Source organism: Mustela nivalis (assembly GCF_964662115.1).
Source record: "Mustela nivalis genome assembly, chromosome: 19".
Classification (NCBI taxonomy): domain Eukaryota; kingdom Metazoa; phylum Chordata; class Mammalia; order Carnivora; family Mustelidae; genus Mustela; species Mustela nivalis.
In genome coordinates, this window is record NC_139038.1 from 27417777 (window position 1) to 27441949 (window position 24173).

At 44.5% G+C, this 24173-nt stretch overlaps 1 protein-coding gene across 1 annotated transcript in view; it reads right to left on the reverse strand.

Moving 5' to 3' along the window:
• Nucleotides 1-24173, reverse strand: part of ABCC1 (ATP binding cassette subfamily C member 1 (ABCC1 blood group)) — a 318947-nt gene that overhangs the window by 129775 nt on the left and 164999 nt on the right. The window lies entirely within an intron of this gene.

Here is a 24173-nt window from a genome sequence, read left to right on the forward strand (position 1 = left end):
AGAAACAGGACAGAGCAGGTCCTCAGAAGAATTGGAAGACGATCTGGGTGGCAGAAATCCAGAGGCAGAAGCAAAAAGGACCCATCGGGGCAAGAGGCATCAGAAGGGACCAGAACTTGCAAGATCTTGTTGGCCGAGGGAGGGGTTTCAGTTTGGCCTTAAAAGCCATGGGGAAAATAAATAAATAAAATCTTTAAAAAAAAAAAAAAAAAAGCCATGGGGAGCCACCTGTAGGCTTTCAGCAGGGCAAGACAGGGCTATATGCCTTTCCATTGTCATCCACACATTTTGTTCATTCATTCTTTCCACAAATATTGATGCAGCAAACATATGAAAACATTCTTAGCATCATTAGTCACCAGGGAAATGCAAACAAAACCCCAGCTATGACAACCTACCGGAGGGACTAAATTGAAAATACCAAGTTTCCACCACGATGGAGAAGTAGGAAAACACTCCTACTCCGTTAGTGGGAGCATAAATGGATTCAACTACTTTGGAAAACTGCTAGGTACTTTGTGCCCAAGCTGAACACAGGGCTGCAAGGTCATACAGCAACTTCTCTCCTTCCTGGGGGAGACGGGAGTGCCGATGGGCATCGAAACACGTCTATGAGATATGCCCGTTAAGTTCTATTCGTATAGCTAAAAGCTAGAATAGGCATGGCCCATTGGTAGTCAAAAAGATGAATGAATTGTGGCATATGCACACAGTAGATCACCACACAGCCAAAACATTTTTAAAAATAGAATCGGGGTACCTGGGTGGCTCAGTCGGTTAAGCATCTGCCTTCGGCTCAGGTTATGATCTCCGGGTCCTGAGACCGAGCCCCCGAGTCGGGCTCCCTGCTCAGCGGGGAGTCTGCTTCTCCCTTTTCCCCTGCCACTCTCGCTCTTTGTGCTTTCTCTCTAAAAAAAGGTGGTGGGGGGGGGGAGAATCAGGGGTGCCTGGGTGGCTCAGAGGGTTAAGCATCAGACTTGTGGTTTTGGCTCAAGTTATCATCTCAGGGTCATGAGATCAAGCCCCACCTCCGATCCATGCTCAGCTGGGAGTCTGCTGGAGTTTCTCTCTTTCCAAAAAAAAGAAAGAAAGAAAGAAAGAAACTTCTTGAGCTGCGGGGGCGGGGTGCCTGCTCCCTGCTCTGCTGGGAGTCTGCCTCTCCCTCGGCCCCTCTCCCCTGCTTGTGCTCTTTCTCCTTCTCAAATAAATAAAATCTTAAAGAAATAAAATAAAATTCATTGAGGTGGACATTCAAGGAGCTTGCACTTCTATAATTAAGAGCTACACCTTACATAAACATTGAAACCAGAAAATAAATAGTGTACCGTTTTCCTGGAACAGAAACTGAGGGTTACGGCGCAAGAAGGAACATGCAGGGTCCCATTGGTGGGATGTGGCCCAGCGACGCCCAGCCCTGCCCTTGAACTGCCAGTGCTCCCCCCACCCAGAACCAAAGTCCCTCCCTTCTTCTCTCTGTCCCCTTCCCCCCACCCCATCTTCGGGTCCATACAGTGAGAAATACCTCAGACACAGCGGCTCTGGGCCAGGGGCCAAACCCGTGGCAATCAACAAAAGAACTGGCAATCAACAAAAGAACTGGCAATCAACAAAAGAACTGGATGAAAATCCAGCCTTGGTAGCCCGTGATGGAGTGAATCCAGCAGACCCAGCAGACAGGAAGGCCAGGGAGATCCTTTTGATTTCTCCCTGAATCCTAGCATCCTGTTCGCGTTTACTTATCACTGCTGGCAGTCATCTAATTATTTATGTGCTTTGTAGAGGCCTCCCCAGCCACAGTGCTGAAAGGCACTAGCTCCTGCCATCCCTGACGTCAACTGCCACACCGGCCTCCTTTCTGGTGTCCTGTGCCTGTCCCTCCCCACTGCAATCAGCGCTCTCTACACAGCAGCCAGAGAGAGGGGGGTCCTGAAAGCAAGCCAGAGGTGTCCTAGCAAGAATGCTACCCCCCCACACACACCTAAAGCCTGCCCCAGCCTCCCACTGTGCTCAGCACAAAACCTGACCAGCTATGATGCAGGCATTCTCAGTAGACACCCGCGAGATCCAAAAGCAGGGACGCCAACAGATATTTGCAAACCCACGTTCCTAGCGGCATTCTTCACAAGAGCCAGGAGATGGAGGTCACCCGGGCATCCGCAGAGAGATGATAAAGAAAATGTACTAGAATACACGCAACGGAAAATTATTCAGCCTTAAAAAGGAAAGAAATTTCAAGGCGTGCTACAAACTCCAAGTCTTGAAGACACTCTGCCAAGCGAGAGAAGGCCGGCCACGACGGGCAGATAGGGAGAGAGTTCAATTCCGCGAGGTTCCCGTGGTGGTCAAGTTCATGGGGACAGAGAGGCGAGTGGTGGTTCCCGGGGGCTGTAGGGAGGGAAGGAAGAGGTGCCTAGTTGGTGTTTCATAATGTGGAGTTTCAGTTCTCTGCCCCTGCTTCTGTGCACTCTCTCCACCAAATAAATAAATAAAATCTTAAATTAAAAAAAAAAAAAAACCTTACCCTGAGTAGCCCCCGCCCCCCAGCTCCTCACCTGGTTTATGTTCTTCGTAGTATTTAACACTCCCTGAAAATGTTTAATTGGCTCTTCTCTCCTCCTAGGATAAGGACATGACCTTGGTTCCCTTCAGGAACTCACTCAACAAATATTTGCCTAGCATCATTTAGTGTCCCAGGCAGGAGCTGGCAAATTACTACCAGCCCTTTGTTTTTTTATAAATAAAGTCTTACTGGAATACAGTCCTATACATTGCTTTATGAATGCTGCCTTATGCAATTTTAAAAAGATGTTATTTATTTATTTGTCGGAGAGAGAGAGAATGAGCTGCAGGCAGAAGGAGAAGCAGGCTCCCTGCAGAGCAAGGAGCCCGATTCAGGACTCGATCTCAGAAACCTGGGATCATGATCCAAGCCAAAGGCAGCTTAACTCACTGAGCCACTAAGGTATCCCTGCTTTGTGCCTTTTTTTCTTTTCTTTCTTTTTTTTTTTTTTTTAAGATTTTATTTATTTATTTGACAGACATCACGAGTAGGTAGAGAGAAAGGGAAGCAGGCTTCCTGCCAAGCAGAGAGCCTGAGGCGGGGCTTGATCTTAGAACCCTGGGATCATGACCCCCGCCGAAGGCAGAGGCTTTAACCCACTGAACCACCCTGGCGCCCCTGCTTTATGCCTTTTTTATGGCTGCTTCAGCCCTCCATCTCAGAGCTGAGTAGTTCCAACAGAGATAGCCAACTTTGGGGAACAGGAGAGAACCCAGCAGGATTGGAGTGGAAGGCGGGAGGGAACAGGAAATGAGGCCAGATCAGGGAGGGCCTCTCCCGCCAAAGAGGGGGAGCAGGACTTGACATCTTCTTGGAGTGAGGTGGGAAGTCATGGGAGGGAACTGAGCGGAGGAACAGTGTGACTTGAATTGGGTTTTAACAGGTCACCCTGGCTGCTGGGTGGAGAATAAATTGGGGGTGGGCTTGGCCGCCAGAGGGACTGTGGAAATGGGGTGTGATAAGATCAAAGCAAAACTGGTCTATGAATAATGGGGCTGATATCAGCCTTGACTGCAAAGTGGGCCCGGGTCCTGTTTGCCTGACACTACAGAGTGGAGTGACTGTGAACTGTTGTGTTCAGAAAGCCCTTATGCGAGGCTCCGTACCAGTGTTGGAAACGGAGGCAGCTTCTCGGGGTGACCAGTGTTGGAAACGGAGGCAGCTTCTCGGTGACCAGGTGACAGATCTTCCAGGAGAGAAAGGCACTTCCTTGGTACTAATGGAATTTCAAACTGCAAACTGTCCCCAGTGTTAAAGACAAAAATTTCTCAGCAAATAAGAAAGGAACGTTTGCTCAAAGAAGGTGGTCACTGGCACCTTAGAGGTGCCGAGTATCCTCGGGAGAAATAGTGCCTCTTGGGGCGCCTGGGTGGCTCAGTTGTTAAGCGTTTGCCTTCAGCTCAGATCATGATCTCAGCGTTCTGGGATCGAGCCCTGCATTGGGCTCCCTGCTTAGTGGGAAGCCTGGTTCTCCCTCTCCCACTCCCCACCCCTTTCTTTCTCTCTCTCTATCAAATAAATAAAATCTCTTTTAAAAAATTGCCTCTTGTTACCTTTGCAATTAGTTTTGTTGGGTCTCTTATTGCAGCTGGAAGAATGGCCAAGCTGAGTTTGTCCTCTCCATTTAATTTTTGTTTGCTCGCTATTAAGGATCATTCACTGCATTCTGTTCGTTTGTTCCTTTATTTCCACCTATTTCCACCTAGTCCCCACTTTTTTTTTTTTTTTTTAATAATACTGTGTTGCTGAAGAGAACAAGCCAATTATACCGAATGCCACGGGTTCCAAATGTCTCCTTTGGTTTCTTCCTTGGAGTGGTCTGATGTGTTCCTCTTTCTCATATATTTTTTTCATTGTTTTATTTGTTTACTTAGAGCATGCGCACACAAGCGGGTGTGGGGCTTGGAGGGGGCAGAGGGAGAGAGAGAATCCCAAACATATTCTCTGTCGAGAGTCCAACGTGGGGCTCGATCTCACAACCCTGAGATCATGACCTGAGCCAAAATCAAGAGTTAGATGTTCAACTGACTGAGCCACCCAGGCGCCCTTATTCTGTGAACTTTAGATCTGAAAACTTCATTGGATCCAGGTCAGTAAACATGCTTTCTGAGATAGGTGCTGGCAAGGACAGTTTTATTTTATTTTATTTTATTTTTTAAGATTTTATTTATTTATTTATTTGACAGAGATCACAAGTAGGCAGAGAGGCAGGCAGAGAGAGAGGGGGAAGCAGGCTCCTCACTGAGCAGAGAGCCCCAGGCAGGGCTCAATCCCAGGACTCTGGGATCATGACCTGAGCCGAAGGCAGAGGCTTTAACCCACTGAGCCACCCAGGTGCCCCATGGCAAGCACAGTTTTAGGAGGACCTGTCTTCCACGTAGACTTAGCACCCTGCCCCCCCCCCCGTAGATAGTCGAGCAAGAGAAATAGAAATGGATGTCCACACAAAGACTTGTACTTGGATGAACATTATTCATAATAGCCCCCAAACAGGAAACAAGCCAAATCTCCATCAACAGGTGAGAGACAATGTGCAACATATCCATCCAGGGATAACAGCTCAGCAAGGAAAGGGAAGTACATCTTCGATCCCTCTAGGAATCATTCTGCTGGGCGAAAGGAATCAGCCAAGCAGGGCCACCTGCTGTACATGGTCAACAAAAAAAAAAAACAGACCACGAACTGCCTGGAACCTAGGAAAGGAGGAATTGACTGCAAAGGAGCATGAGAGAACTTTCTGGAATGATGGAGATTTCCTTTCTTGTGTCTTGAATGTGATGATGATACATGCATATACATCTGCCAGATTTCATCACAGTGGCTAATTTAAGTGGGTCTGTTTTATGGTATGTAAATGATCTCTCGGGGGAGGAGGAACAAGGACTCTGTTTGGGTCTCTGCTTCTGTGTGCTCTCTCTTCTAAAACCAGTATCCCTGAGAAAGTGCCTGAGGTTCAAGGTGTTCCCTCCTTTACAACTGTGCTTCCTCCACCTCGCAAAAGTAAGGCAATACTTCTTACTCATTTCAGAACTTAGAGAGAACTTGGTAGTAAAAGCCTGGAAGCCAGAGGTATCGCGTGAGATCATAGTGTGTGACTAGGAAATAGAATGATCCCAAGGACCCTATGACACATCCTTTCGCAATTCGGATGGCTTCCTGTTTGCTTTCAATCCCCATGGGGAAGCATGGTTTGTTGAGCGATTTTTTTTTTCAGATTTTATTTATTCATTTTAGAGAGAGAGCTCAAACAGGGAGGGGGTAAGGGGAAAGGGAGAGATCTTGAGCAGAGCCTGCACTGAGCATGGACCCAGACGTGGGGCTTGATCTCACAACGCTGAGATCATGACCTGAACCAACACCAGGAGTCGGACACTCAACCGACTGAGCCACCCAGGCGCCCCCTACAAATAATTTCTGAAAGTGAATTATAATGTGGTATGTGGCAAAATACATAGGGGTTCAAACAGTGTGAACTTGAGTCACTTAGCAATGACAAAATGCCCATTCCAGTCTCCTGTTTATGTGAAAAACATTTCTCAGTATTTACTTCTATAAAAACAAAACATGGGACCAGCAGTTATTTTATCCTAAACTCCGTCGCATTCCAGTCATGGGTAGCTGAACCTGAAAACAAATACACGTAAAAATAACCAGCCCCATTCATCTCATTAAAAGACTTATTTAGAATGAAACATTTTGTATGTTGTACATCTGAAACTAATATTACACTGTATGTTAGCCAACTGGAATTTAAAACTTTTTTTAAAAAAGAATAAAACAAAAGAATAAAACATTTTAATATATAACAATTACTGATCATGACGCAGTATGGTTATATTGTTTTGATCAATATATTCAAATAATAATTGTAGTGATAATTCAGAGAAAAAATTTTTTAAAGATTTTATTTATTTATTGGACAGACAGAGATCACAGGTAGGCAGAGAGGCCAGAAGAGAGGAAGGGAAGCAGGCTCCCTGCTGAGCAGAGAGTCTGATGCTGGGATGCTGGCCAAAGGCAGAGGCTTTACCCCACTGAACCACCCAGGCTGCCCCAGAGAAAAATTTTAACACTTACAGCCTTAAGAACACAGGACAGCTTTCAAAATCACACCCCTGGGGAAGCAGGTCTTTAAAAATAAATAAATAAATAAATAAATAAATAAATAAATAAATAAATGTCACTACACATAAGCATCTTTGCGGCAGAGACAAATGATGGGGTGATTCATTTAAAAAAGACTTTCTAGTATATTACCTTAAGATGGATCTCTGTGGGGGAAGATGAATGAAACTATGAGTTCAAGGAGGAAAAAAAAGAGGGAAATGAAATTTCAAACTGTTAAGAGCCTGTTCTTGTATTTTTTTTTTCCCTATGACATTTTCCATTTGTTTTCATGATGTTGTGAGATTCTGCTCATGGATTTGGGAGGAGGTTGTTTAGTTTTTATTTCATAATCATAAACATAATCATACTTTATTTCATAATCATAAACTCCACTCTGCGTTCCAGCTGGACTTGGAGGGGAGTAAGGGAAAGGAACCCAGTCAGCCACAGCGATCTTCTTGGGGGCTCTTGCCATGTCTGGACCCAGAGGGGTCCTTGGCTCCCAGAATATTCCAGTCTTCTGTCACCTTGCCAGCGACCACAAATTTGCCATCCAACCACCCACCCAGGCTTGGCAGCACGGAAGAAAAACGGGAAAGGTGCTTGTTGTGGGATCCAGTATTTGCTGGGGACCCGATGCCAGGACCTGGGTGCTTCAGGGTGAAATTCCCGCCCTCCAGTTGCTCCCCGGAGATGGCCTTGCTGCCAATGTCATGATGTCGCACAAATCTAGGAATAATCCTGTGAAAGCAGGAACCTGTAGAATGAAATCCTTCCTCCCTAGGGCCCAGAGCCCTAAAGGGTTCTGTGGTCTTTGCAGCTTTGTTTGCAAATGGCTCAGAGGAGACACGGCCCAACAACTGGCCATGCAGTGTTAGGATGACCCTGGCTCGGCGAGGCAGGTGGTTTCACACCAGCAGCTTCTGCTCATGGAATTTTTTTTTTAAATGAATGATGGCAGGTATGTTCAAGAGTGTGAAGCAGAAATTAGAGTCTAAAATATGAATATAATAATTGAGAAATGAGGCTGCAACTATTTAAAGAACACCGGGGTTGGGAGGGGGCGTGCAGTTGGTTAAGCATCTGCTTCATCTCAGGTTACCATCCCAGGTTCCTGGGATCGAGGACCAAGTCTGGGTCCTTGCTCAGTGGAGATCTCCCTCTGTCTGCTTCTCCCCTTGCTAGTGCGTGCTCTCTCTCTCTCAAATAAATAAATTATCTCAAAAAAAATAAACTTATGATAAAGTCTAGATGTCAACTTAAAAATGCGCAAGGGACACTTAGTACTTAGAAGTTCTTTCAGGAGAAACACCAGGAAAATACTTGAAGATCGCTAAGCAAGACCTCTGTCCGTCTACTGAGCAGTACCGTGTCCACCAGGCAAAAAACTCAAAATCAAGACTGGCAGGGTCCCTGCTTTCATGGAGCTAACATCTCGTAAGTAACAAATAAAAACGAAGAAGAAAACAACCCAGTCTCAGGAACTGATACTTTGGGAAAGACAAGACAGGTGACCCTTGAAAAAAAACAGGAATTAGGGGTGCCAACCCCTCCCCCACCCCACAGAGTTCAAACTCGGGGAATGACTTTCGATTCCCTTGAAACGGAACTACTAAGAACCTACTATTTTTTTTTAAGATTTTATTTATTTACTTGAAAGAGAGAGCATAAGAGGGGAGAGGGTCAGAGGGAGAAGCAGACTCCCTGCTGCTGAGCAGGAAGCCCAACGTGGGACTTGATCCTGGGACTTGATCCGAGGACTCCAGGATCATGACCTGAACTGAAGGCAGTCACTTAACCAACTGAGCCACCCAGGCACCCCAAACCTACTATCGACCAGAAGCTTTACCAATAACATGAACAGTCGATTAACATAGATTATGTATGTTATATGTATTATATACTGTATTCTTACAGCAACGTAAGCTAGAGAAAAGAAAATGTTATTAAGAAAATCATAAGGAACAGAAAATACATCTACAGTACCGTACTGCATTTAAAGAAAGAAGTCCACATATAAATGGACCTGCACAGTTCAAACCCCTGTTGTTCAAGGGTCAGCTATAAAAGTAACAGAAAGTTCCTTGGGTGGGGGGAGAGGTGGGTGTTGAGGGGAGAGGGGGCAGATGGGTTGGTCAAGGTAAGTCTCACAAGGGTAGTGACATCTGAGCTGAGACCTGAATGACAATGGTGTCAGGAAACAGAAAATCCAGGGAAGAGAGCTTAGGAAATAGCAAGTGCAAAGGCCCTGTGGCAGGAACAAGTCCAGTGCATTCCAGGAACAAAAAGAAGATGCCTGTGGCTGGAGTATGGTAACCCAGAGGGAGTATAGAATAGTTAGGCGGGGGACATGTAGACTGTGCTCTACAGTCTGAATTTATCCCCCAGACAATAGAAGTCCTTTAGACCAGAGTTTCGCAACCTCCACCCTACCGACATTTGGTCCAGATAAGTCTCTGTCGTGGGGGACTGTCCTGAGCATTGCAGGATTTTTGTCAGGATCCCTGTCCTCGACTCAACTAAATGCCCATAGCAGCCCACCTCACTTCTCTTTGTGAGAACCAAAAATGTCTCCAAACATTGCCAAATATCCTCTGGGCTGGGGGGATCTCTCCTTCTAAAGGGGTCCTACATGGTCACCAGAAATGCTGATGCCCGTCTACTCCTGATCAGCTGATTAGCAGAAAAACACTCATGACCCCAGTGACTCATGGCCGACTGAACACGTTTTATCTCTGCTCCCTCGTATAACCTCTCTGAAATGACCATCGAGGAATCAGAAAGGTTTAAATTGACGAGGACAAGGAGAGCAGGAGAGGAAACGACATCGGATGAGGAAAGTGGACAAAATTTTGGCGGATGGAAAGCCAGGGATAAGTGACTTAGCAGAACACGGAGATGGAGGCCAACAAGAACAAAGCTAATCCCCACCATCGAGGCCGGGGGAGTCTGAGAAACGGGTCACAGGTGGAGACTCCCAAAATAATGATGGTTAGGCTAAAACCTCTGAAAAGTCACGATGAACTCAGTCATGCTGGAGTGACCCCAAACACCCGCATCTCAGTAGTTCAAAACCACTAAGGTCTATTCTTTGTTCAAGCTTTGTGTCCTCATGGGCTGTGTTCACTTAGTCTGTTGGAAAAGTCACGATCTCAAAGGTGGATGATGGAAAAGAGAGGTTCAGAGGGTCCCACTTTGGTCATTAAATCCTCCAGCTTGGAGCATTTTTTTTTAGATGAAATTCACATAGTATAAAATTCCATTTGAAAATGAATAATTCTTGGGGCATCTGGCTGGCTCCGTTGAAAGAGCGTGTGACTCTTGATCTCAGGGGTGTGAGTTCGAGTCCCACATGGGATGCAGAGATTACTTAAAATTTAAAAAAAATTTTTTTAAGATTGTATTTATTTATTTGACAGAGAGAGAGAGAGAGAGAGAGGGAACATAAGCAGGGAGAGTGGTAGAAGCAGAAGTAGACTTTCTGCAGAGAAGGAAACTGGAGGCAGGGCTCAGTCCCAGGGCCCTGGGCCAAAGGCAGATGCTTAATGACTGAGCCACCCAGGCACCCCAAAATTTAAAAATCTTTTTTTAAAGATTTTATTTATTTGACAGAGAGAGAGAGATCACAAGTAAGCAGAGAGGCAGACAGAGAAAGAGGGAGAAGCAGGCTCCCTGCTGAGCAGAGAGCCCGATGCGGGGCTCCATCCCAGGACCCTGGGATCATGACCTGAGCTGAAGGCAGAGGCTCAACCCGATGAGCCACCCAGGCATCCCTAAAAATCTTTTCAATAAATGAACAATTCGGTTCTATTTAGTACCTTTACAGTGGTCTATAACCTCCATTCAGTTTAAACATTATGATCACCCCAGGAAGAAACCTGTGCCCATAAACAATTGCTCCTCAGACCCCTCTCCCCATGCCTCTAGCAGACATCCGTCTGCATTATGTCCCTATGGAGTGACCTCGTCCAGATATTTCATGTATGGGAATTCTTACTATTTGAGGATTCCGTATTTCTGAATTTGCCTACTCTCTAAAATTTACTTGTAATCTCCCAGTTGAGACTTGTGGCTGCTTTCAGGATTATTCGTGGAAATGCACAGAGTAGCAAAAAATTTGAGCTGCTTAGCCTGTTCCCAGCCAAGGTCAAACAAGGCAACACTCCTCTTGTTTCAGCTCTCGGACTCTCAACAAGTATCCTTTTTGCGGTATGTTGGGTGCCATGTATTTTGCATTTTTGTTGGTGATTTCACTTTTTTTTTTTAAAGATTTTATTTATTTATTTGGCAGACAGAGAGAGAGAGAATGAGAGAGGGAACACAAGCAGAGGGAGAAGCAGGCTTCCTTCTGAGCAGGGAGCCTGACGTGGGGCTCAATCCCAGGACCCTGGAATCATGACCTGAGCTGAAGGCAGATGCTTAACATCTGAGCCACCCAGGTGCTCCGTGATTTCACTTTTAAAATGGTCCAAAGCATAGTACTTGAGGAATGAGTGCTAGGAAAGCACACGTTTTAGATAAGCTTTGTTTAAGCATGGGTTATAATGTGGTGGGCTGTGAGTTCAATGTTTATATATAGGTATATGTATATATATATAATATAGTATTTTATTATATTATATTAATATATATTCAACATGGTTTCTTTAAAAAGAAACACACATAAATCAAGGGGCTATGTGTTTTTTTTAAGATTTTAAAAATTTATTTGAGAGAGAGAGAGCGTGCATGAGCAGGGGGGAGGGGCATAGGGAGAGGGAGAACCAGACTCCCCACTGAGCAGAGTTCTGGAAACAGGGCTCCATCCCAGGACCCCGGGATCATGACCTGAGCCGAAGGCAGACGCTTAAACGACTGAGCCACCCAGGCACCCTGAGTACCTATTTTTATTATTTTCAATATCTACCTAGGAGTGGAATTGTTGGGTCATATGGTGGCTTCACGTTTTAACTTTTTGGGGAAGGAGTGTTTTCCACATGGGTTGCACCATTTTACATTCCCACCAGCAATGTATGAGAGTTCCAATCTCAGCAACACTTGCAGTTCTCTGTTTGGTTATTTGTTTTCATCGTAGCTATCCTCGTAGGTGTATTTCACTTCCCCGATGACTAATGATGTTTTGTACTTGTTGACTATTTGCATATCTGCTTTGGAACAATGTCTGTTCAAGTCTCTTGTTCATGCTTTCGTAGGGTTGTTTGCTTCCTTGTTGTTGAGTGGTTAAGTGTTCTTTTTGTGTTCTGGATACTAGGCCTTTATCAGATACATGATTTGCAAAATATTTTCTCCCATTCTGTTGGTTGTCTTTTCACTGTTTAGATAATATCTTCTGATGCACAGGCGTTTTTATTTATTAAAGTCTAATTTGACTATTTTTCTTTTGTTGCTTGTGGTTTTGGTATGCTAAGAACCCATTGGTGGGGTACATGGGTGGCTCAGTCAGTGGAGCAGCTGCCTCTTGGTTTCAGCTCAGGTCACGATCTTAGGGTCATGAGATCGAGCACAGCATTGGGCACAACGCTCAGCGAGGAATTGCTTGATATTCTTCCTCTCTGCACACATGCTCCTTTTCTCTCTCTTTCTATAATAAATAAACAAGTCTTTTTTTTTTTTTTTTAAAGAAACCGTTAGCAAATCCAACATCCTAAGGATTCGCCTCAATGTTTTCTTCTAAGAGCATTATAGTTGTAGCTCTTGTATTTAGGTCACTGATCAATTTCAAATTAATTTTTGTTGGGGCGCCTGGGTGGCCTCTGCCTTCGGCTCAGGTCATGATCCCGAGGTCCTGGGATCGAGCCCTCATCGGACTTTCTGCTCAGCAGGGAGCCTGCTTCCTCCTCTCTCTCTGCCTGCCTCTCTGCCTACTTGTGATCTCTCTGTCAAATAAATAAATAAATTTTTAAAAATTAATTTTTATTTATGGTGTGAGGTAAGGGTCCAGCTTCATTCTTTTTCATGTGTACATCTGGTTGTCCCAGAACCATTCATTGAAAAGTCTCTTCTTTTCCCCAGTGAATGATCTTGGCACCCTTGTCAAAATCACTTGGCCTTTGGTTCGAACTATCCACATGGTCCAAGCCAACCTCAACGGATCAGGTATAGGTGAAAGGAAGGAGACTAAAAATACTTGGTACGTGAAATCGGTGACAACTGATTTCACTGCAGAATTCTTCTCCAGGAAACTAAATAGCTCAAGAAGAAGGTCTAAGATACTAACATTTGGAGCTCTCCAGGATAGGTGGGCAACCCTCACATCTCCCTACAATGAAGCCTGCTAGGCCAAAAATCTCTCTTCACGGTAGAACTTCCAGAAGCTTTTAGCTCCTCATTCTAAAACATGAACAGGCAGCCCAAGACTCCAGATGCCCGAGAAAAACTTTTATTATGAATGACAAGTCCAAAACAATGAGCAAAAAGGGATTTGGAGAAACAATAACAATGAGGGTCACAGAGTCCCCCAAAAGCTACTGTAAATACTGTGGAGAGATAACAGATGATATATCATTCCTAAGACAAGAACAGGGCATCTTTTATTTTTTGCTTTTACTTTTTTTTTAAAGATTTTATTTGTTTATTTGATAGACAGAGATCACAAGTAGGCAGAGAGGCAGGCAGAGAGAGATGGAGAAGCAGGCTCCCTGCTGAGCAGAGAGCCCTATGTGGGACTCGATCCCAGGACCTTGGGATCATGACCTGACCGGAAGGCAGAGGCTTTAATCCACTGAGCCACCCAGGCGCCCTGCTTTTACTTTTTTAAGTAAGCTTGAACTCATGACCCTGAGATCAAGACCTAAGCCAAGATTAAGAGTCGGACACCTAACCGACTGAGCCACCCAGGTGCCCCCATACTAGAGTATTTAAAGTGAATTCATGACCTCTGTAACTTTTCTTAAACTATTTCAGCAAACCACAACCAGATACCACATTCTACATTCTAGAACAGCTGTAATAATAATAATAAAAAAAAAGACAGCAATAAAAACGGATGTGGGTTTTGGCTTGTCTTCCTTCTCCCCAGCTCCATGTTTAGCCCTGTGTCCCCCCAACTGCGGACGCTGCGGACGCTACGGCAACTCGAAGTCCTCTATCCAATAGAGAGGTAGTCGCTGTCCACTGAATTCTTCACCAACTGCCATAACTGTGTAAGGTTTAATCTCAATAACACATCCAACTCACGCTGATTCTACCCTGATTCTACTTCCCTGATCCAACCCTAATCGATGTACTAATCAGCCGAGGAAAGGCGGCCATATATTCATCAATGGTACTGCACACTTAGGACATCTCAGAAAGGCCTTACCTACCACTAGAAATCATAGGATGTTTGGAGGGAGGGGCTGAGAGGGCCAGAGATAGATTGCAAGCATTTGTTTGTTTGCTTTTTTTTGTTGTTGTTCCCACATTGGGCATGTATACATTTTTCTAACACATGTTCATGGTAAAATATAACATGCATAGAGAAGCAGCAGATAATATATATAGCCTGTGTAGCGGCATCCCGTTGTGGTTTTAATTTGCATCTCCCCGATTACAGATGAAGCTGAGGACCTCTTTCTACAGTACTGGCCCTATGGATTTCTTACTATTTGTGGGGGTTTTTTTGTTTACTTGGTTTTTTTTTCCCCTAAAGACTTATTTATTTATTTATTTGACAGAGAGAGAGAGAGAGAGAGAGAGATCACAAGTAGGCAGAGAGGCAGACAGAGAAAGAGGAAGAAGAAGATTCCCTGCTGAGCAGGGAGCCCAGTGTGGGGCTTGATCCCAGGACCCTGATATCATGACCTGAGCCAAAGGCAGAGGCTTAACCCATTGAGCCACCCAAGGGCCCCATCAGATCTTTTTATTAGGTACTCCTTAGGAAGGAGCCTTGCTTTTCACTCTTTTGCACTGTCAATTTTTTTTTTACCATATGAATATATTTTTCAAAATAAATTATGAAGATTTTAAAATCAGTATGATAGCATCATTGGTTGAAAATCAAAAATCTAAAGAGGTACATAGTAGGAAGTCTTTCTCCCAGTCCTGTGCGCATTTACATACCCCTGACCCTCCAAGGGGTAACTGCTATTATTAGTCTCTTGTCTATCCTTCCTGAATTCTTCATACACATATCCATAAATCTATATTTCCTCTTGGTGTGGTCTGAATGTTTGTGATACCTTCCAAATACATATGTTGAAATTCACACCCAATGTGACCACATTAGTACGTAGGGCCTTTGGGAAGTCATTAGGTCATGAGAGGGGACTCCTATAAATGAGATTGATATCCTTACAAAGGTGACCCGCAGAGAGTTCCTTTGTGCCCTTCTGCCCTGCAGGGACACAGAGAGAAAGCACTGGTTATGGACCATGGAAAGGGCCCTCGCTCAGCCATGCTGGCACCTTGACCTTGGACTTCTCAGGCTCCAGAACTGTGAAAAATAAATTTTTATTGCTTATAAGCCACCCAGTCTGTGGTATTTTATTATGGCAGCTTGGGTGAACTAAGATACCTCTCTTCTCAAATCAAATGCCATAGATTATGTATCTTTCTGAAAAAATCTTGCAGCCAAGGCAAATATACAGGGGACCAGTGGCTGCGCTCCTTGCATTCAGAAGAAGCTGAGTATGCAAATCCCAAGAAGTTCTGATAAAGGGATCCCTGGAGAGGCGTTCCCCACTGTTACACTCTGTTCTCTGAACAGCCTTCTTAAATTTTTGATTATTTATTAAGTTGCAAAGAGCCAGGTCCTGTGACTGCTAAGCACCTTACATACACCACCTGTTTTCTCTTCTTCACCAGCGACCAGAGCCCATGTACAGAAGGCACAGTACCTAAGACCATGATACTTACTTTTTGGGCCCCATGAAAAATACTTTAATTCTTTTCCAATCAGAAGAAAACAACAACCCTGCCTTTATTATATGTGCCTTTATAATAATGCAATAATAAAATATAGTTTTAGATTTTTTTTTTATGGAGGAATGCAGCAACTCACCCTACCAGGTGGGTACTACCGTTACACAAATCATCCAAGGGAAATCATCCAAGGGAGGAAATTCAAGTCTTAGAAGTGCCTTGGCCAAGATCAGGCTGGAAAATGTGGCAACAGGGACTTGAACTTAGGCCTGGAGGAACCTGCGTAGCCATCAAGCCAAAAGATCTCCAGGTCAGCTGGAGCTGGGGAGGTTTATGCTGGGCGGAGAAGAGTTGGTAGAGATTTCTTGTAGTCTCCAAAATCCCAAGGTCTGTCACATGGTAAGAGATAAGCCCTGTTTTGAATCGTTCCTGAGCTAGCACAAACAGAGTGAGGTTGCCGGAAAGTAGATTTTGATCCAGTGAGATAACGGACTTCGTGGGACTCACAGGATCCCTGACCGTGATCATTTCTCCTGAAGACAGAAGACCCCAGCCGCTGACAAGAAAAGAATTCAAAACCAGACTCTGTTGTAGAAGTTTGCTGCCTCGGGAAGGGGATTTGGATGAGAAAGAGATGAACTTTCGTGTCCCTTGGACGAGGAGAGTTTACAGTTGTAAATATGAGCCGTTCATCAGGATAGGGGAAGGGAGACCCTCCCTGGTTGTACCCCAGTCTCACAAATCCTTATTGAGTTCTCTCATATACCATGGCTGGGAGCCTAAAGGGGATAGACTCTTTGGAAGAGCTGTTGACAGTGTCTGTTAATATTGAGACTGTGCCTTTGATGTAGCAGTTCTGTAGGGAGGAATCCGTCCTACGATAGCAGCACACAGGTGAGCAAAGACATTCACCCAAGGGTTCCCCCCATACTGCAAAAGATTGGCAACAACTGGGCACCTGGGTGGCTCAGCGGGTTAAGCCGCTGCCTTCGGCTCAGGTCATGATCTCAGGGTCCTGGGATCGAGTCCCGAGTCGGGCTCTCTGCTCAGCAGGGGGCCTGCTTCCCTTCCTCCCTCTGCCTGCCTCTGCCTACTTATGATCTCTCTCTGTCAAATAAATAAATAAAATCTTAAAAAAAAAAAAAAAAGATTGGCAACAACCTATGTGTCCATCAGGGAACAGATTAATCAGAGGATATAGGATTGATACATTGTGAGTGACGAAGATTCCCCCACCCTTAAAGATATCTCCCTGGGAGGGGGTGTGTTAGACAATTAACAAGCATGTTAAATCATGCAGCCCAGTGGGGGGTGCATTGGGAACTTGGGAACGTGGGATGCAAGTTTAAGTAGGATGGCTGGGGTGGGACTCACTGAGGTGACACCTGAGAAAGATCTGAAGCTCAGTAGGACACTTGTCCCTTCCTGTCATTCTTTCTAAAAAAAATTTTTTTTCAAGTTTTTGTTTTGCAGACTCCTTGCCCAACCTGAGGTTTGAACTCTCAACCTGTGTGATCAAGGGTCGAAGCTCCAACCCTGAGGGGAAATTTGCTGAGATAACACCTAGGAAGGGCCCGGCCTTAGGAGGACTATTGTTCTTTTTAGTCCTGAAATTAAGAAGAGCTCACAGAGCTCTTATCTCAGGAAGATGTCTAAAAGCATTTCAGTTTGCAAACCAAGAGTGGGAGGACTTGGGCTCTGCTGACTGTTTTATCTGCTTCCCAGAAAGGAATGGAAACATCTCACTGTGGGGGGGAAGGTCCTGCCTGGGCGTCCTGTTTGCCTGCCTTCCTTTGCAGCAATCGGTCCATTGTGTTTCCATCAGTTTAACTGCTTGGGGAGGCTCCTCAGCTCCCTTTGTCCTTGATAAAGGCCCACAGGGCCTCCTCCATTAGGCAATGATGAAGCCACTGGTGTGGTAAAGCCTCTCCCTGGACAGGAGGTCATTAATCAGCAGGTCCTTAAACCACAGGGGTTGGTCCCTATCAATACATTTACTCCGTGTCTTGGCAACAGACAGATGGGAGGTACCAAAGGGATCAATTGCTTGCTTCCCCTGACTCCAACCAGGCCTTCTCTAGTTCCTTCTAAAAATGGCTCTGGTCCCTTTAGGGTAATGGGTATCTAACAGTGTCTGCTCTGGTTTATATGTCACCTGAAGTCGAGAAAGGGGCTCCTTCAAGGGGAGAAGAGACAAACAGAATCTTTCCGCAACACCAGAAATAAGTATCCCAGGACTGATCAATAAAGTCCCAGTGCAGGGATGAGGAAAGGCTTCACCGGCACCAACGACACCCTTGGTGGGACCAGAGAAGACACAGTTGGGGTTTTGACACAGGGAGATGGGGGATGGTATCCTAGGCAGAAGGCATAGTGAAGAAAAACGCATGGTAGCTGCTGACAATGGAGCCTATTCAAGCTGTTCTAAGTAGTTCCTTTTGTCCAAAACATAGCGGCAAAGAAAAGAATAAATAATAGTAAAAACTAACATTCACTGTGCATTTAGATGTGCCTGGCAGCATTCAAAACACTTTCTACTACATCTGATCCTCCCAACAATCCTGTAAGTAAGCTTATTAATATCCCAGTTCTCTGAGTGCGGAAGCAGAGGCAAAGATAGATTAATAAATTACCCATTTGTGGCACCACAACCAATAATAATAACCCCGATGATCAACTGCCACTGATTGATCACCATGTCCCCCAAGTTTTGGATGTATCTCTTCCTTTGATCCGACCCTCAATGTCCAGGTGAGGAAACTGAGGTCTGTGTAGGAGTAAAATTTTTGTCTATTACTGACGCTAAGTTGGTATGAATTCTAACCAGCTCATTATAAATTGTTAATTGTAATTCCTGGGGCAACCACTAATATAGTAACTGGAACATATATAGTACAAGAGATAAGGGAATCAAAAGAGTACACCAGAAAATACCTATCTAACAACAACAAAGTAGGCAGTAATGGGGGAATTAAGGAACAAAAACATATGACACTGAGAAAACAAATAGCAAAACAGCAGAAGTAAGCCTTTACTTATCAGCAATCACATTCAGTGTAAATTGATTAAGCTCTCCAATTAAAGGGCAGGTTGACAGGATAATCAAATAATGTGTACCAATTATTACGCTCACTAGAGATCCAGAGGCAGAAACAGTCTGAAGGACAAAGGATAGAAAAAAGGCATTCCAGGCAAATAGTGGTCCAGAGAGCTGGAATGACTGTACTGATAGCAAAAAAATAAACTTTAAATAAGAAACTGTTACAAGAGGGTGCCTGGGTGGCTCAGTGGGTTAAGCCGCCGCCTTGGGTTCAAGTCATGATCTCAGGGTCTTGCGTGTGATCAAGTCCCACGTCGGTCTCTTTGCTCAGCAGGGAGCCTGCTTCCCTCTCTCTCTCTGCCTGCCTCTCTGTCAACTTGTGCTCTCTCTCTCTCTGTCAAATAAATAAATAAAATATTTAAAAGAAAAAAAGAAACTGTTACAAGAGACTGGGGCGCCTGGGTGGCTCAGTCAGTTGAGCATCAGACTCTTGGTCTCAGCTCAGGTCATGATTTCAGGGTCCTGGGATCAAGTCTCCGAGTCTGGCTCTGTGCTCAGCATGACAGAATCTGCTTCAGGTTCTTGCTCTCTCTCTCCCCTCCCTGCTTAAAAAATACATAAATAAATCTTTAAAAAAGAGGAACTGTTATAGGAGTCAAGAGTTAAAGAAGGACATTACCTAATGACAAAGGGGAAGTCCATTAAGAAGTTATAATGATTAATCTATATGAGCCTGAAGCAGAGCCCTATAAACATGAAATAAGAACTACCAGAGTTGAAGGACAAATAGTTCAACAATAATAGTTGGGGGCTATGACACCCTACTTTCAACAACGGGTAGAACTACTAGATAAAAAATCAACAAGGAAAGAGGCAACTTGAACACCATAAAGCAATTAGATCCAACAGACTTATATACAACATGCCACTCAAAAACACCATGGGCATAGAATGGAGTGGGAGAAAAACCACATGAACATCCCAAATGAGGCAGAAAAAAAAAATTGGTAAAATCCAACACCATTTCATGATCAAAATATTTCACAACCAGGACTGGAAGGAAAATATATCAACAAGGTAAGGGCTATACAAGAAAAGCCCTCCCTATAAGCAGTAATGGAAGACTTAAAGCTTCCCCCTTTAAGACAGAGGATTAGACAAAAATGCCTACTTTGGGGGCGCCTGGGTGGCTCAGTGGGTTAGGCCTCTGCCTTCGGCTCAGGTCATGATCTCAGGGTCCTGGGATCGAGCCCCACATCAGGCTCTCTGCTCAGCAGGGAGCCGGTTTCCTCCTCTCTCTCTTTCTCTGCCTGCCTCTCTGCCTACTTGTGATCTCTGTCTGTCAAATAAATAAATAAAGTCTTTTCAAAAATGCCTGCTTTTGCTAATCCTATTCTATACTGTGCTTGAATATTTTACAATATAGGCTTTATAATTGTTTGGGTATGGTGAGTCTGACAGATCAGGAGATGACTGCCATTGAAAAGGTATTTTATGAGGGATGCCTGGATGGTTATGACTTCAACTCTTGGTTTTGGCTCAGGTCATGATCTTGGGGTTGTGGGATTGAGTCCACTGTCAGGCTCCACACTCACCCGCAGAGTCTGCTTCAGACTTTCTCTGCCTCTGCCTCTGCCCTTCCCCACCTCCCAACCCTGCTCTCTTCTCTCTGAAATAAATAAGCTTTTTAAAAAAATCCCATTGGCCTTTTTCGCAAATATGAAAAAGTCAAATCTAAAATTTGTATTGTATTCTAAGGGACCCTGAAAAGCCCAATGATCTTGGGAAAGAACAAAGTTGGAAGACTCACAGTTTACGATTTCAAACTTAACTACTAAGCTACAATACCGGAACAGTTAACACTTTGATACTGGCCTAAGACTAGACACAGACACATAAATGAATGGGCTGGAGCTGAGATTCTGGAAATAAGCCCATATATCCATTGTTAATGGACTTTGACAAGAGTGCCAAGACAATTCATTAGGGAAAAAAATAATCTCTTCAACAAATGGTCATGGAATGACTGGATATCCACATGCAAAAGACGGAAGTCAGACCTTGAACTCACAAACTCACATTGTTTAAAATTAGCTCAGAACGCAGCAACAACCTATATATAAGAGTTGAAACTGTAAAACACTTAAAAGAAAACCTAGAAGCAAATCTTCATGATCTTGGATATGACAATGGTTTCTTTCTTTCTTTCTTTCTTTCTTTCTTTCTTTCTTTCTTTCTTTTTTAAAGATTTATTTATTTGACAGACTGAGATCACAAGTAGGCAGAGAGGCAGGCAGAGAAGAGAGGAGGAGGCAGGCTCCCTGCTGAGCAGAGAGCCTGATGTGGGGCTCGATCCCAGGACCCCAAGATCATGACCTGAGCTGAAGGCAGAGGCTTAACCCACTGAGCCACCCAAGCGCCCCTATAACAATGGTTTTTTAAATGTGACACCAAAAACACAAGCAGCAGCAACAACAAAAGTAGATTAATGATAAAAATAATAAATACTAATTTCCAGTTTATCAAAATTGAAAACATTTATGCACACTATCAGGAGAGTAAAAAGGCAACCCACAGGATAGGAGAAAATATTTGCAAATCATACATTTGATAAGTCTCTGGTATCCAGAATATGCCAAACAAAACAAAACAAAACAAAACCCAAAAACGTTTACAACTCAAGAACAAAAAAACCAAATAACTACAGTGTAGAATGGGCCGAGGTTTCTAAAAGACATTTCTTCAAAGAATATACTTAAATGGGGGCGCTTGGGTATCTCAGTCTGTTAACGTCTACCTTCAGTTCAGGTCGCAGTCCTGGGGTCCTGGGATCGAGCCCCACATCGGGGGGCTCCCTGCTCAGCGGGGAGTCTGCTTCTCCCTCTTCCTCTTTCCCTCCCTCCAGCTAGTACTCTCTCTCTCAAATAAATAAATAAAATCTTAAAAAGAAAGAACATACTCAAATGGCCAAAAAGCAGATGACAAAGGCTCAACACCATTAGTTATTGGGAAAGTGCACATAAAACCATGATTGGGATGTCACTTATGGACACTAGGATGACTACAGGAAAAAAAAAAGAAATAATTTTTGGTGAGGATATGGAGAAACTGGAACGCTTATGCACTGCTGAAAGGAATGTAAAATAGTGCATTCTCTGTGGAAAAAGAGTCTAACAGTTCCTCAAAAAGGTAAACAGACAGAAAAAAACAACAACAACAACAAAAAAAACACCCTGACCCAGCCCTTCCATGCCTAGGCATACAGAATGGAATAGAAAACAAGTGTTCAAATATTAACTTGTACACAAACGTTCCCAGCCTCTTTAGTCATAACGGCCTGAAAGGAGAAACTACCTAAGTGTCCATCAACCATTCACTGGTTAAATAACGTCTCCTCTAGTCAAACAATGGAATAGTTCTCAGCCAAGAAAGGCATCGAGGTACTACTGATACACACGACATGATGGGCAAATCTTAAAAACAAGCTAAGTAAAAGAACCCAAGCTTAAAAGTCCACAGATTAGATGCATCTGTTTATATGAAATAACCAGAACAAGTGAATCCAAGAGACTTAGAGTAGTTTAGTGGTTGGCAAGACCGGGAGCGGGGAAGCAGGGAGGTGGGTGTGACTGCTTCGTGGGGATGGAGTGTCCCCTTGGGGTGACATAAATGCTCTGAAGTAGATAGTGGTGGTGATTACAACAACGTGGTCATGGTGTGAAAAGCCATTGGCTTGTATCCCTTAAAATGGTGATATTTATGTTACGTGAATTTTACCTCAGTCAGTTAAGAAATGAATAGAAATGAGACCCAGCTCAAATGGGATCTGAGGAGAATTTTGCTAAGTGTTTCTGAGCAATTTCTGGACCTCTGGGACATCTAGTTGTTTTCTCCTCTGACCATTCTGGTACTTGAATGGGATCCTTGAAACCGTGTGGGTCCCCTCGCCATCCCTTTTAAAAAATGGGTGTCCCTCTATGGGGGAGGGTATGAGGGCATCACTGGCGTGCAGTTTTGCACTGTGCCCTGGATAAATTCTTCCCACCGAGTAGGTAGTTGGAGATGGCAGTTTTCTGGGCTCTTCTTGGGATGTGGTTGAGTCTTCTCAAATAAGGAGATTTTTTTTTTTTTCAAAAAGTTACCCAGTGCTTATTATGGCCACAATCAGGAGCAGCAGCAGCCTAGAGAAATCCATGAAATTATTAAGAAAGAGGGGCAGGGACCCAGGCACAAGTCAGGGTTTAACCCTGCTAAGAATCTGTACGTCTAGCTGTGTTTCACACTAATTTTTCTTACCAATAGAGATAATTGATTTGCATAAAACAGCCTAATCCATCACCCTAAACCAAAATCTTTTGACTCATGTATCTGAATTGTCCAGTGGTAGAGGGCCTGGCTGGATCTGTTGGATGAGAATGAGACTCCTGATCTCAGGGTTGTGAGTCTGAGCCCCACCTTGGATGTAGAGATTATGAAAATAAAATCAGGGGCACCTGGGTGGCTCAGTTGGTTAAATGTCTGACTTCTGCTCGGGTCATGAACTCAGGGTCCTGGGATGGAGCCCTGCTTCCCTGCTTGGACATCTCACTCAGCAGGGAATCTGGTTGTCCCTCTGCGCCTCCCCCTGCTCGTATGCCCCCCCCCCACCCCATAAATAAATAAATAAAACCCTAAAAACAAAATAAAGTGTCCACTGGTAAATTTGGCTTCAACCATGGTCCAGGAGCTCAAGAGTTCCTATTTCTTCGTTCTGCTTTTCTCTTTGTCGGTGACCGTGTCCGCCGCGTTCTACTCACTCCTAGTTAGAGATGACATCCAGCCCCTCCAGCTATATTCTTCCCTAGTAAGCCCCAAAGAAAGACTTCATTCCTTATCCAATCAGCTCCAGCTGATGTCCTGGGTTTGAATCTCAGTGGCCCTGCTGGGGTCACATGTCCATCCTGAGCCAGTCACTGAGGTGGGTGTGCATAGAGTGTCCTAAGTGGCTAGAACTGGGTCTTTTTTTTTTTTTTTTAAAGATTTTATTTATTTATTTGACAGAGAGAGATCACAAGTAGGCAGAGAGGCAGGCAGAGAGAGAGGAGGAAGCAGGCTCCCCGCTGAGCAGAGAGCCCGATGCGGGGCTCGATCCCAGGACTCTGGGATCATGATCTGAGCCAATGGCAGGGGCTTTAACTCACTGAGCCACCCAGGAGTCCCTGGAACTGGGTTTTATGCCCACTCCTACAGCCCCACTGAAAGTAATGGGGAGCAGGCCGTTAACAGTTCTCCCGTGGAACTTTAGGATGCTGTCCTTGGAAGATGGACGATAAGGGGAGACAACAGGTGTTTAGGGGATTTTTTTTTTTTTAAAGATTTTATTTATTTATTTGACAGAGAGAGATCACAAGTAGGCAGAGAGTTAGGCAGAGAGAGAAGGGGAAGCAGGCTCCCCGCTGAGCAGAGAGCCCGATGCGGGGCTCGATCCCAGGACACTGGGATCATGACCTGAGCTGAAGGCAGCGGCTTAACCCACTGAGCCACCCAGGCACCCAGGTGTTTAGGGGATTTGGGGGGGTTTTGTTTTGTTTAAGAGAGAGGGGGGCAGAGGGAGAGAGAATCTTAGGCAGGCTCCCTGCCCAGCAC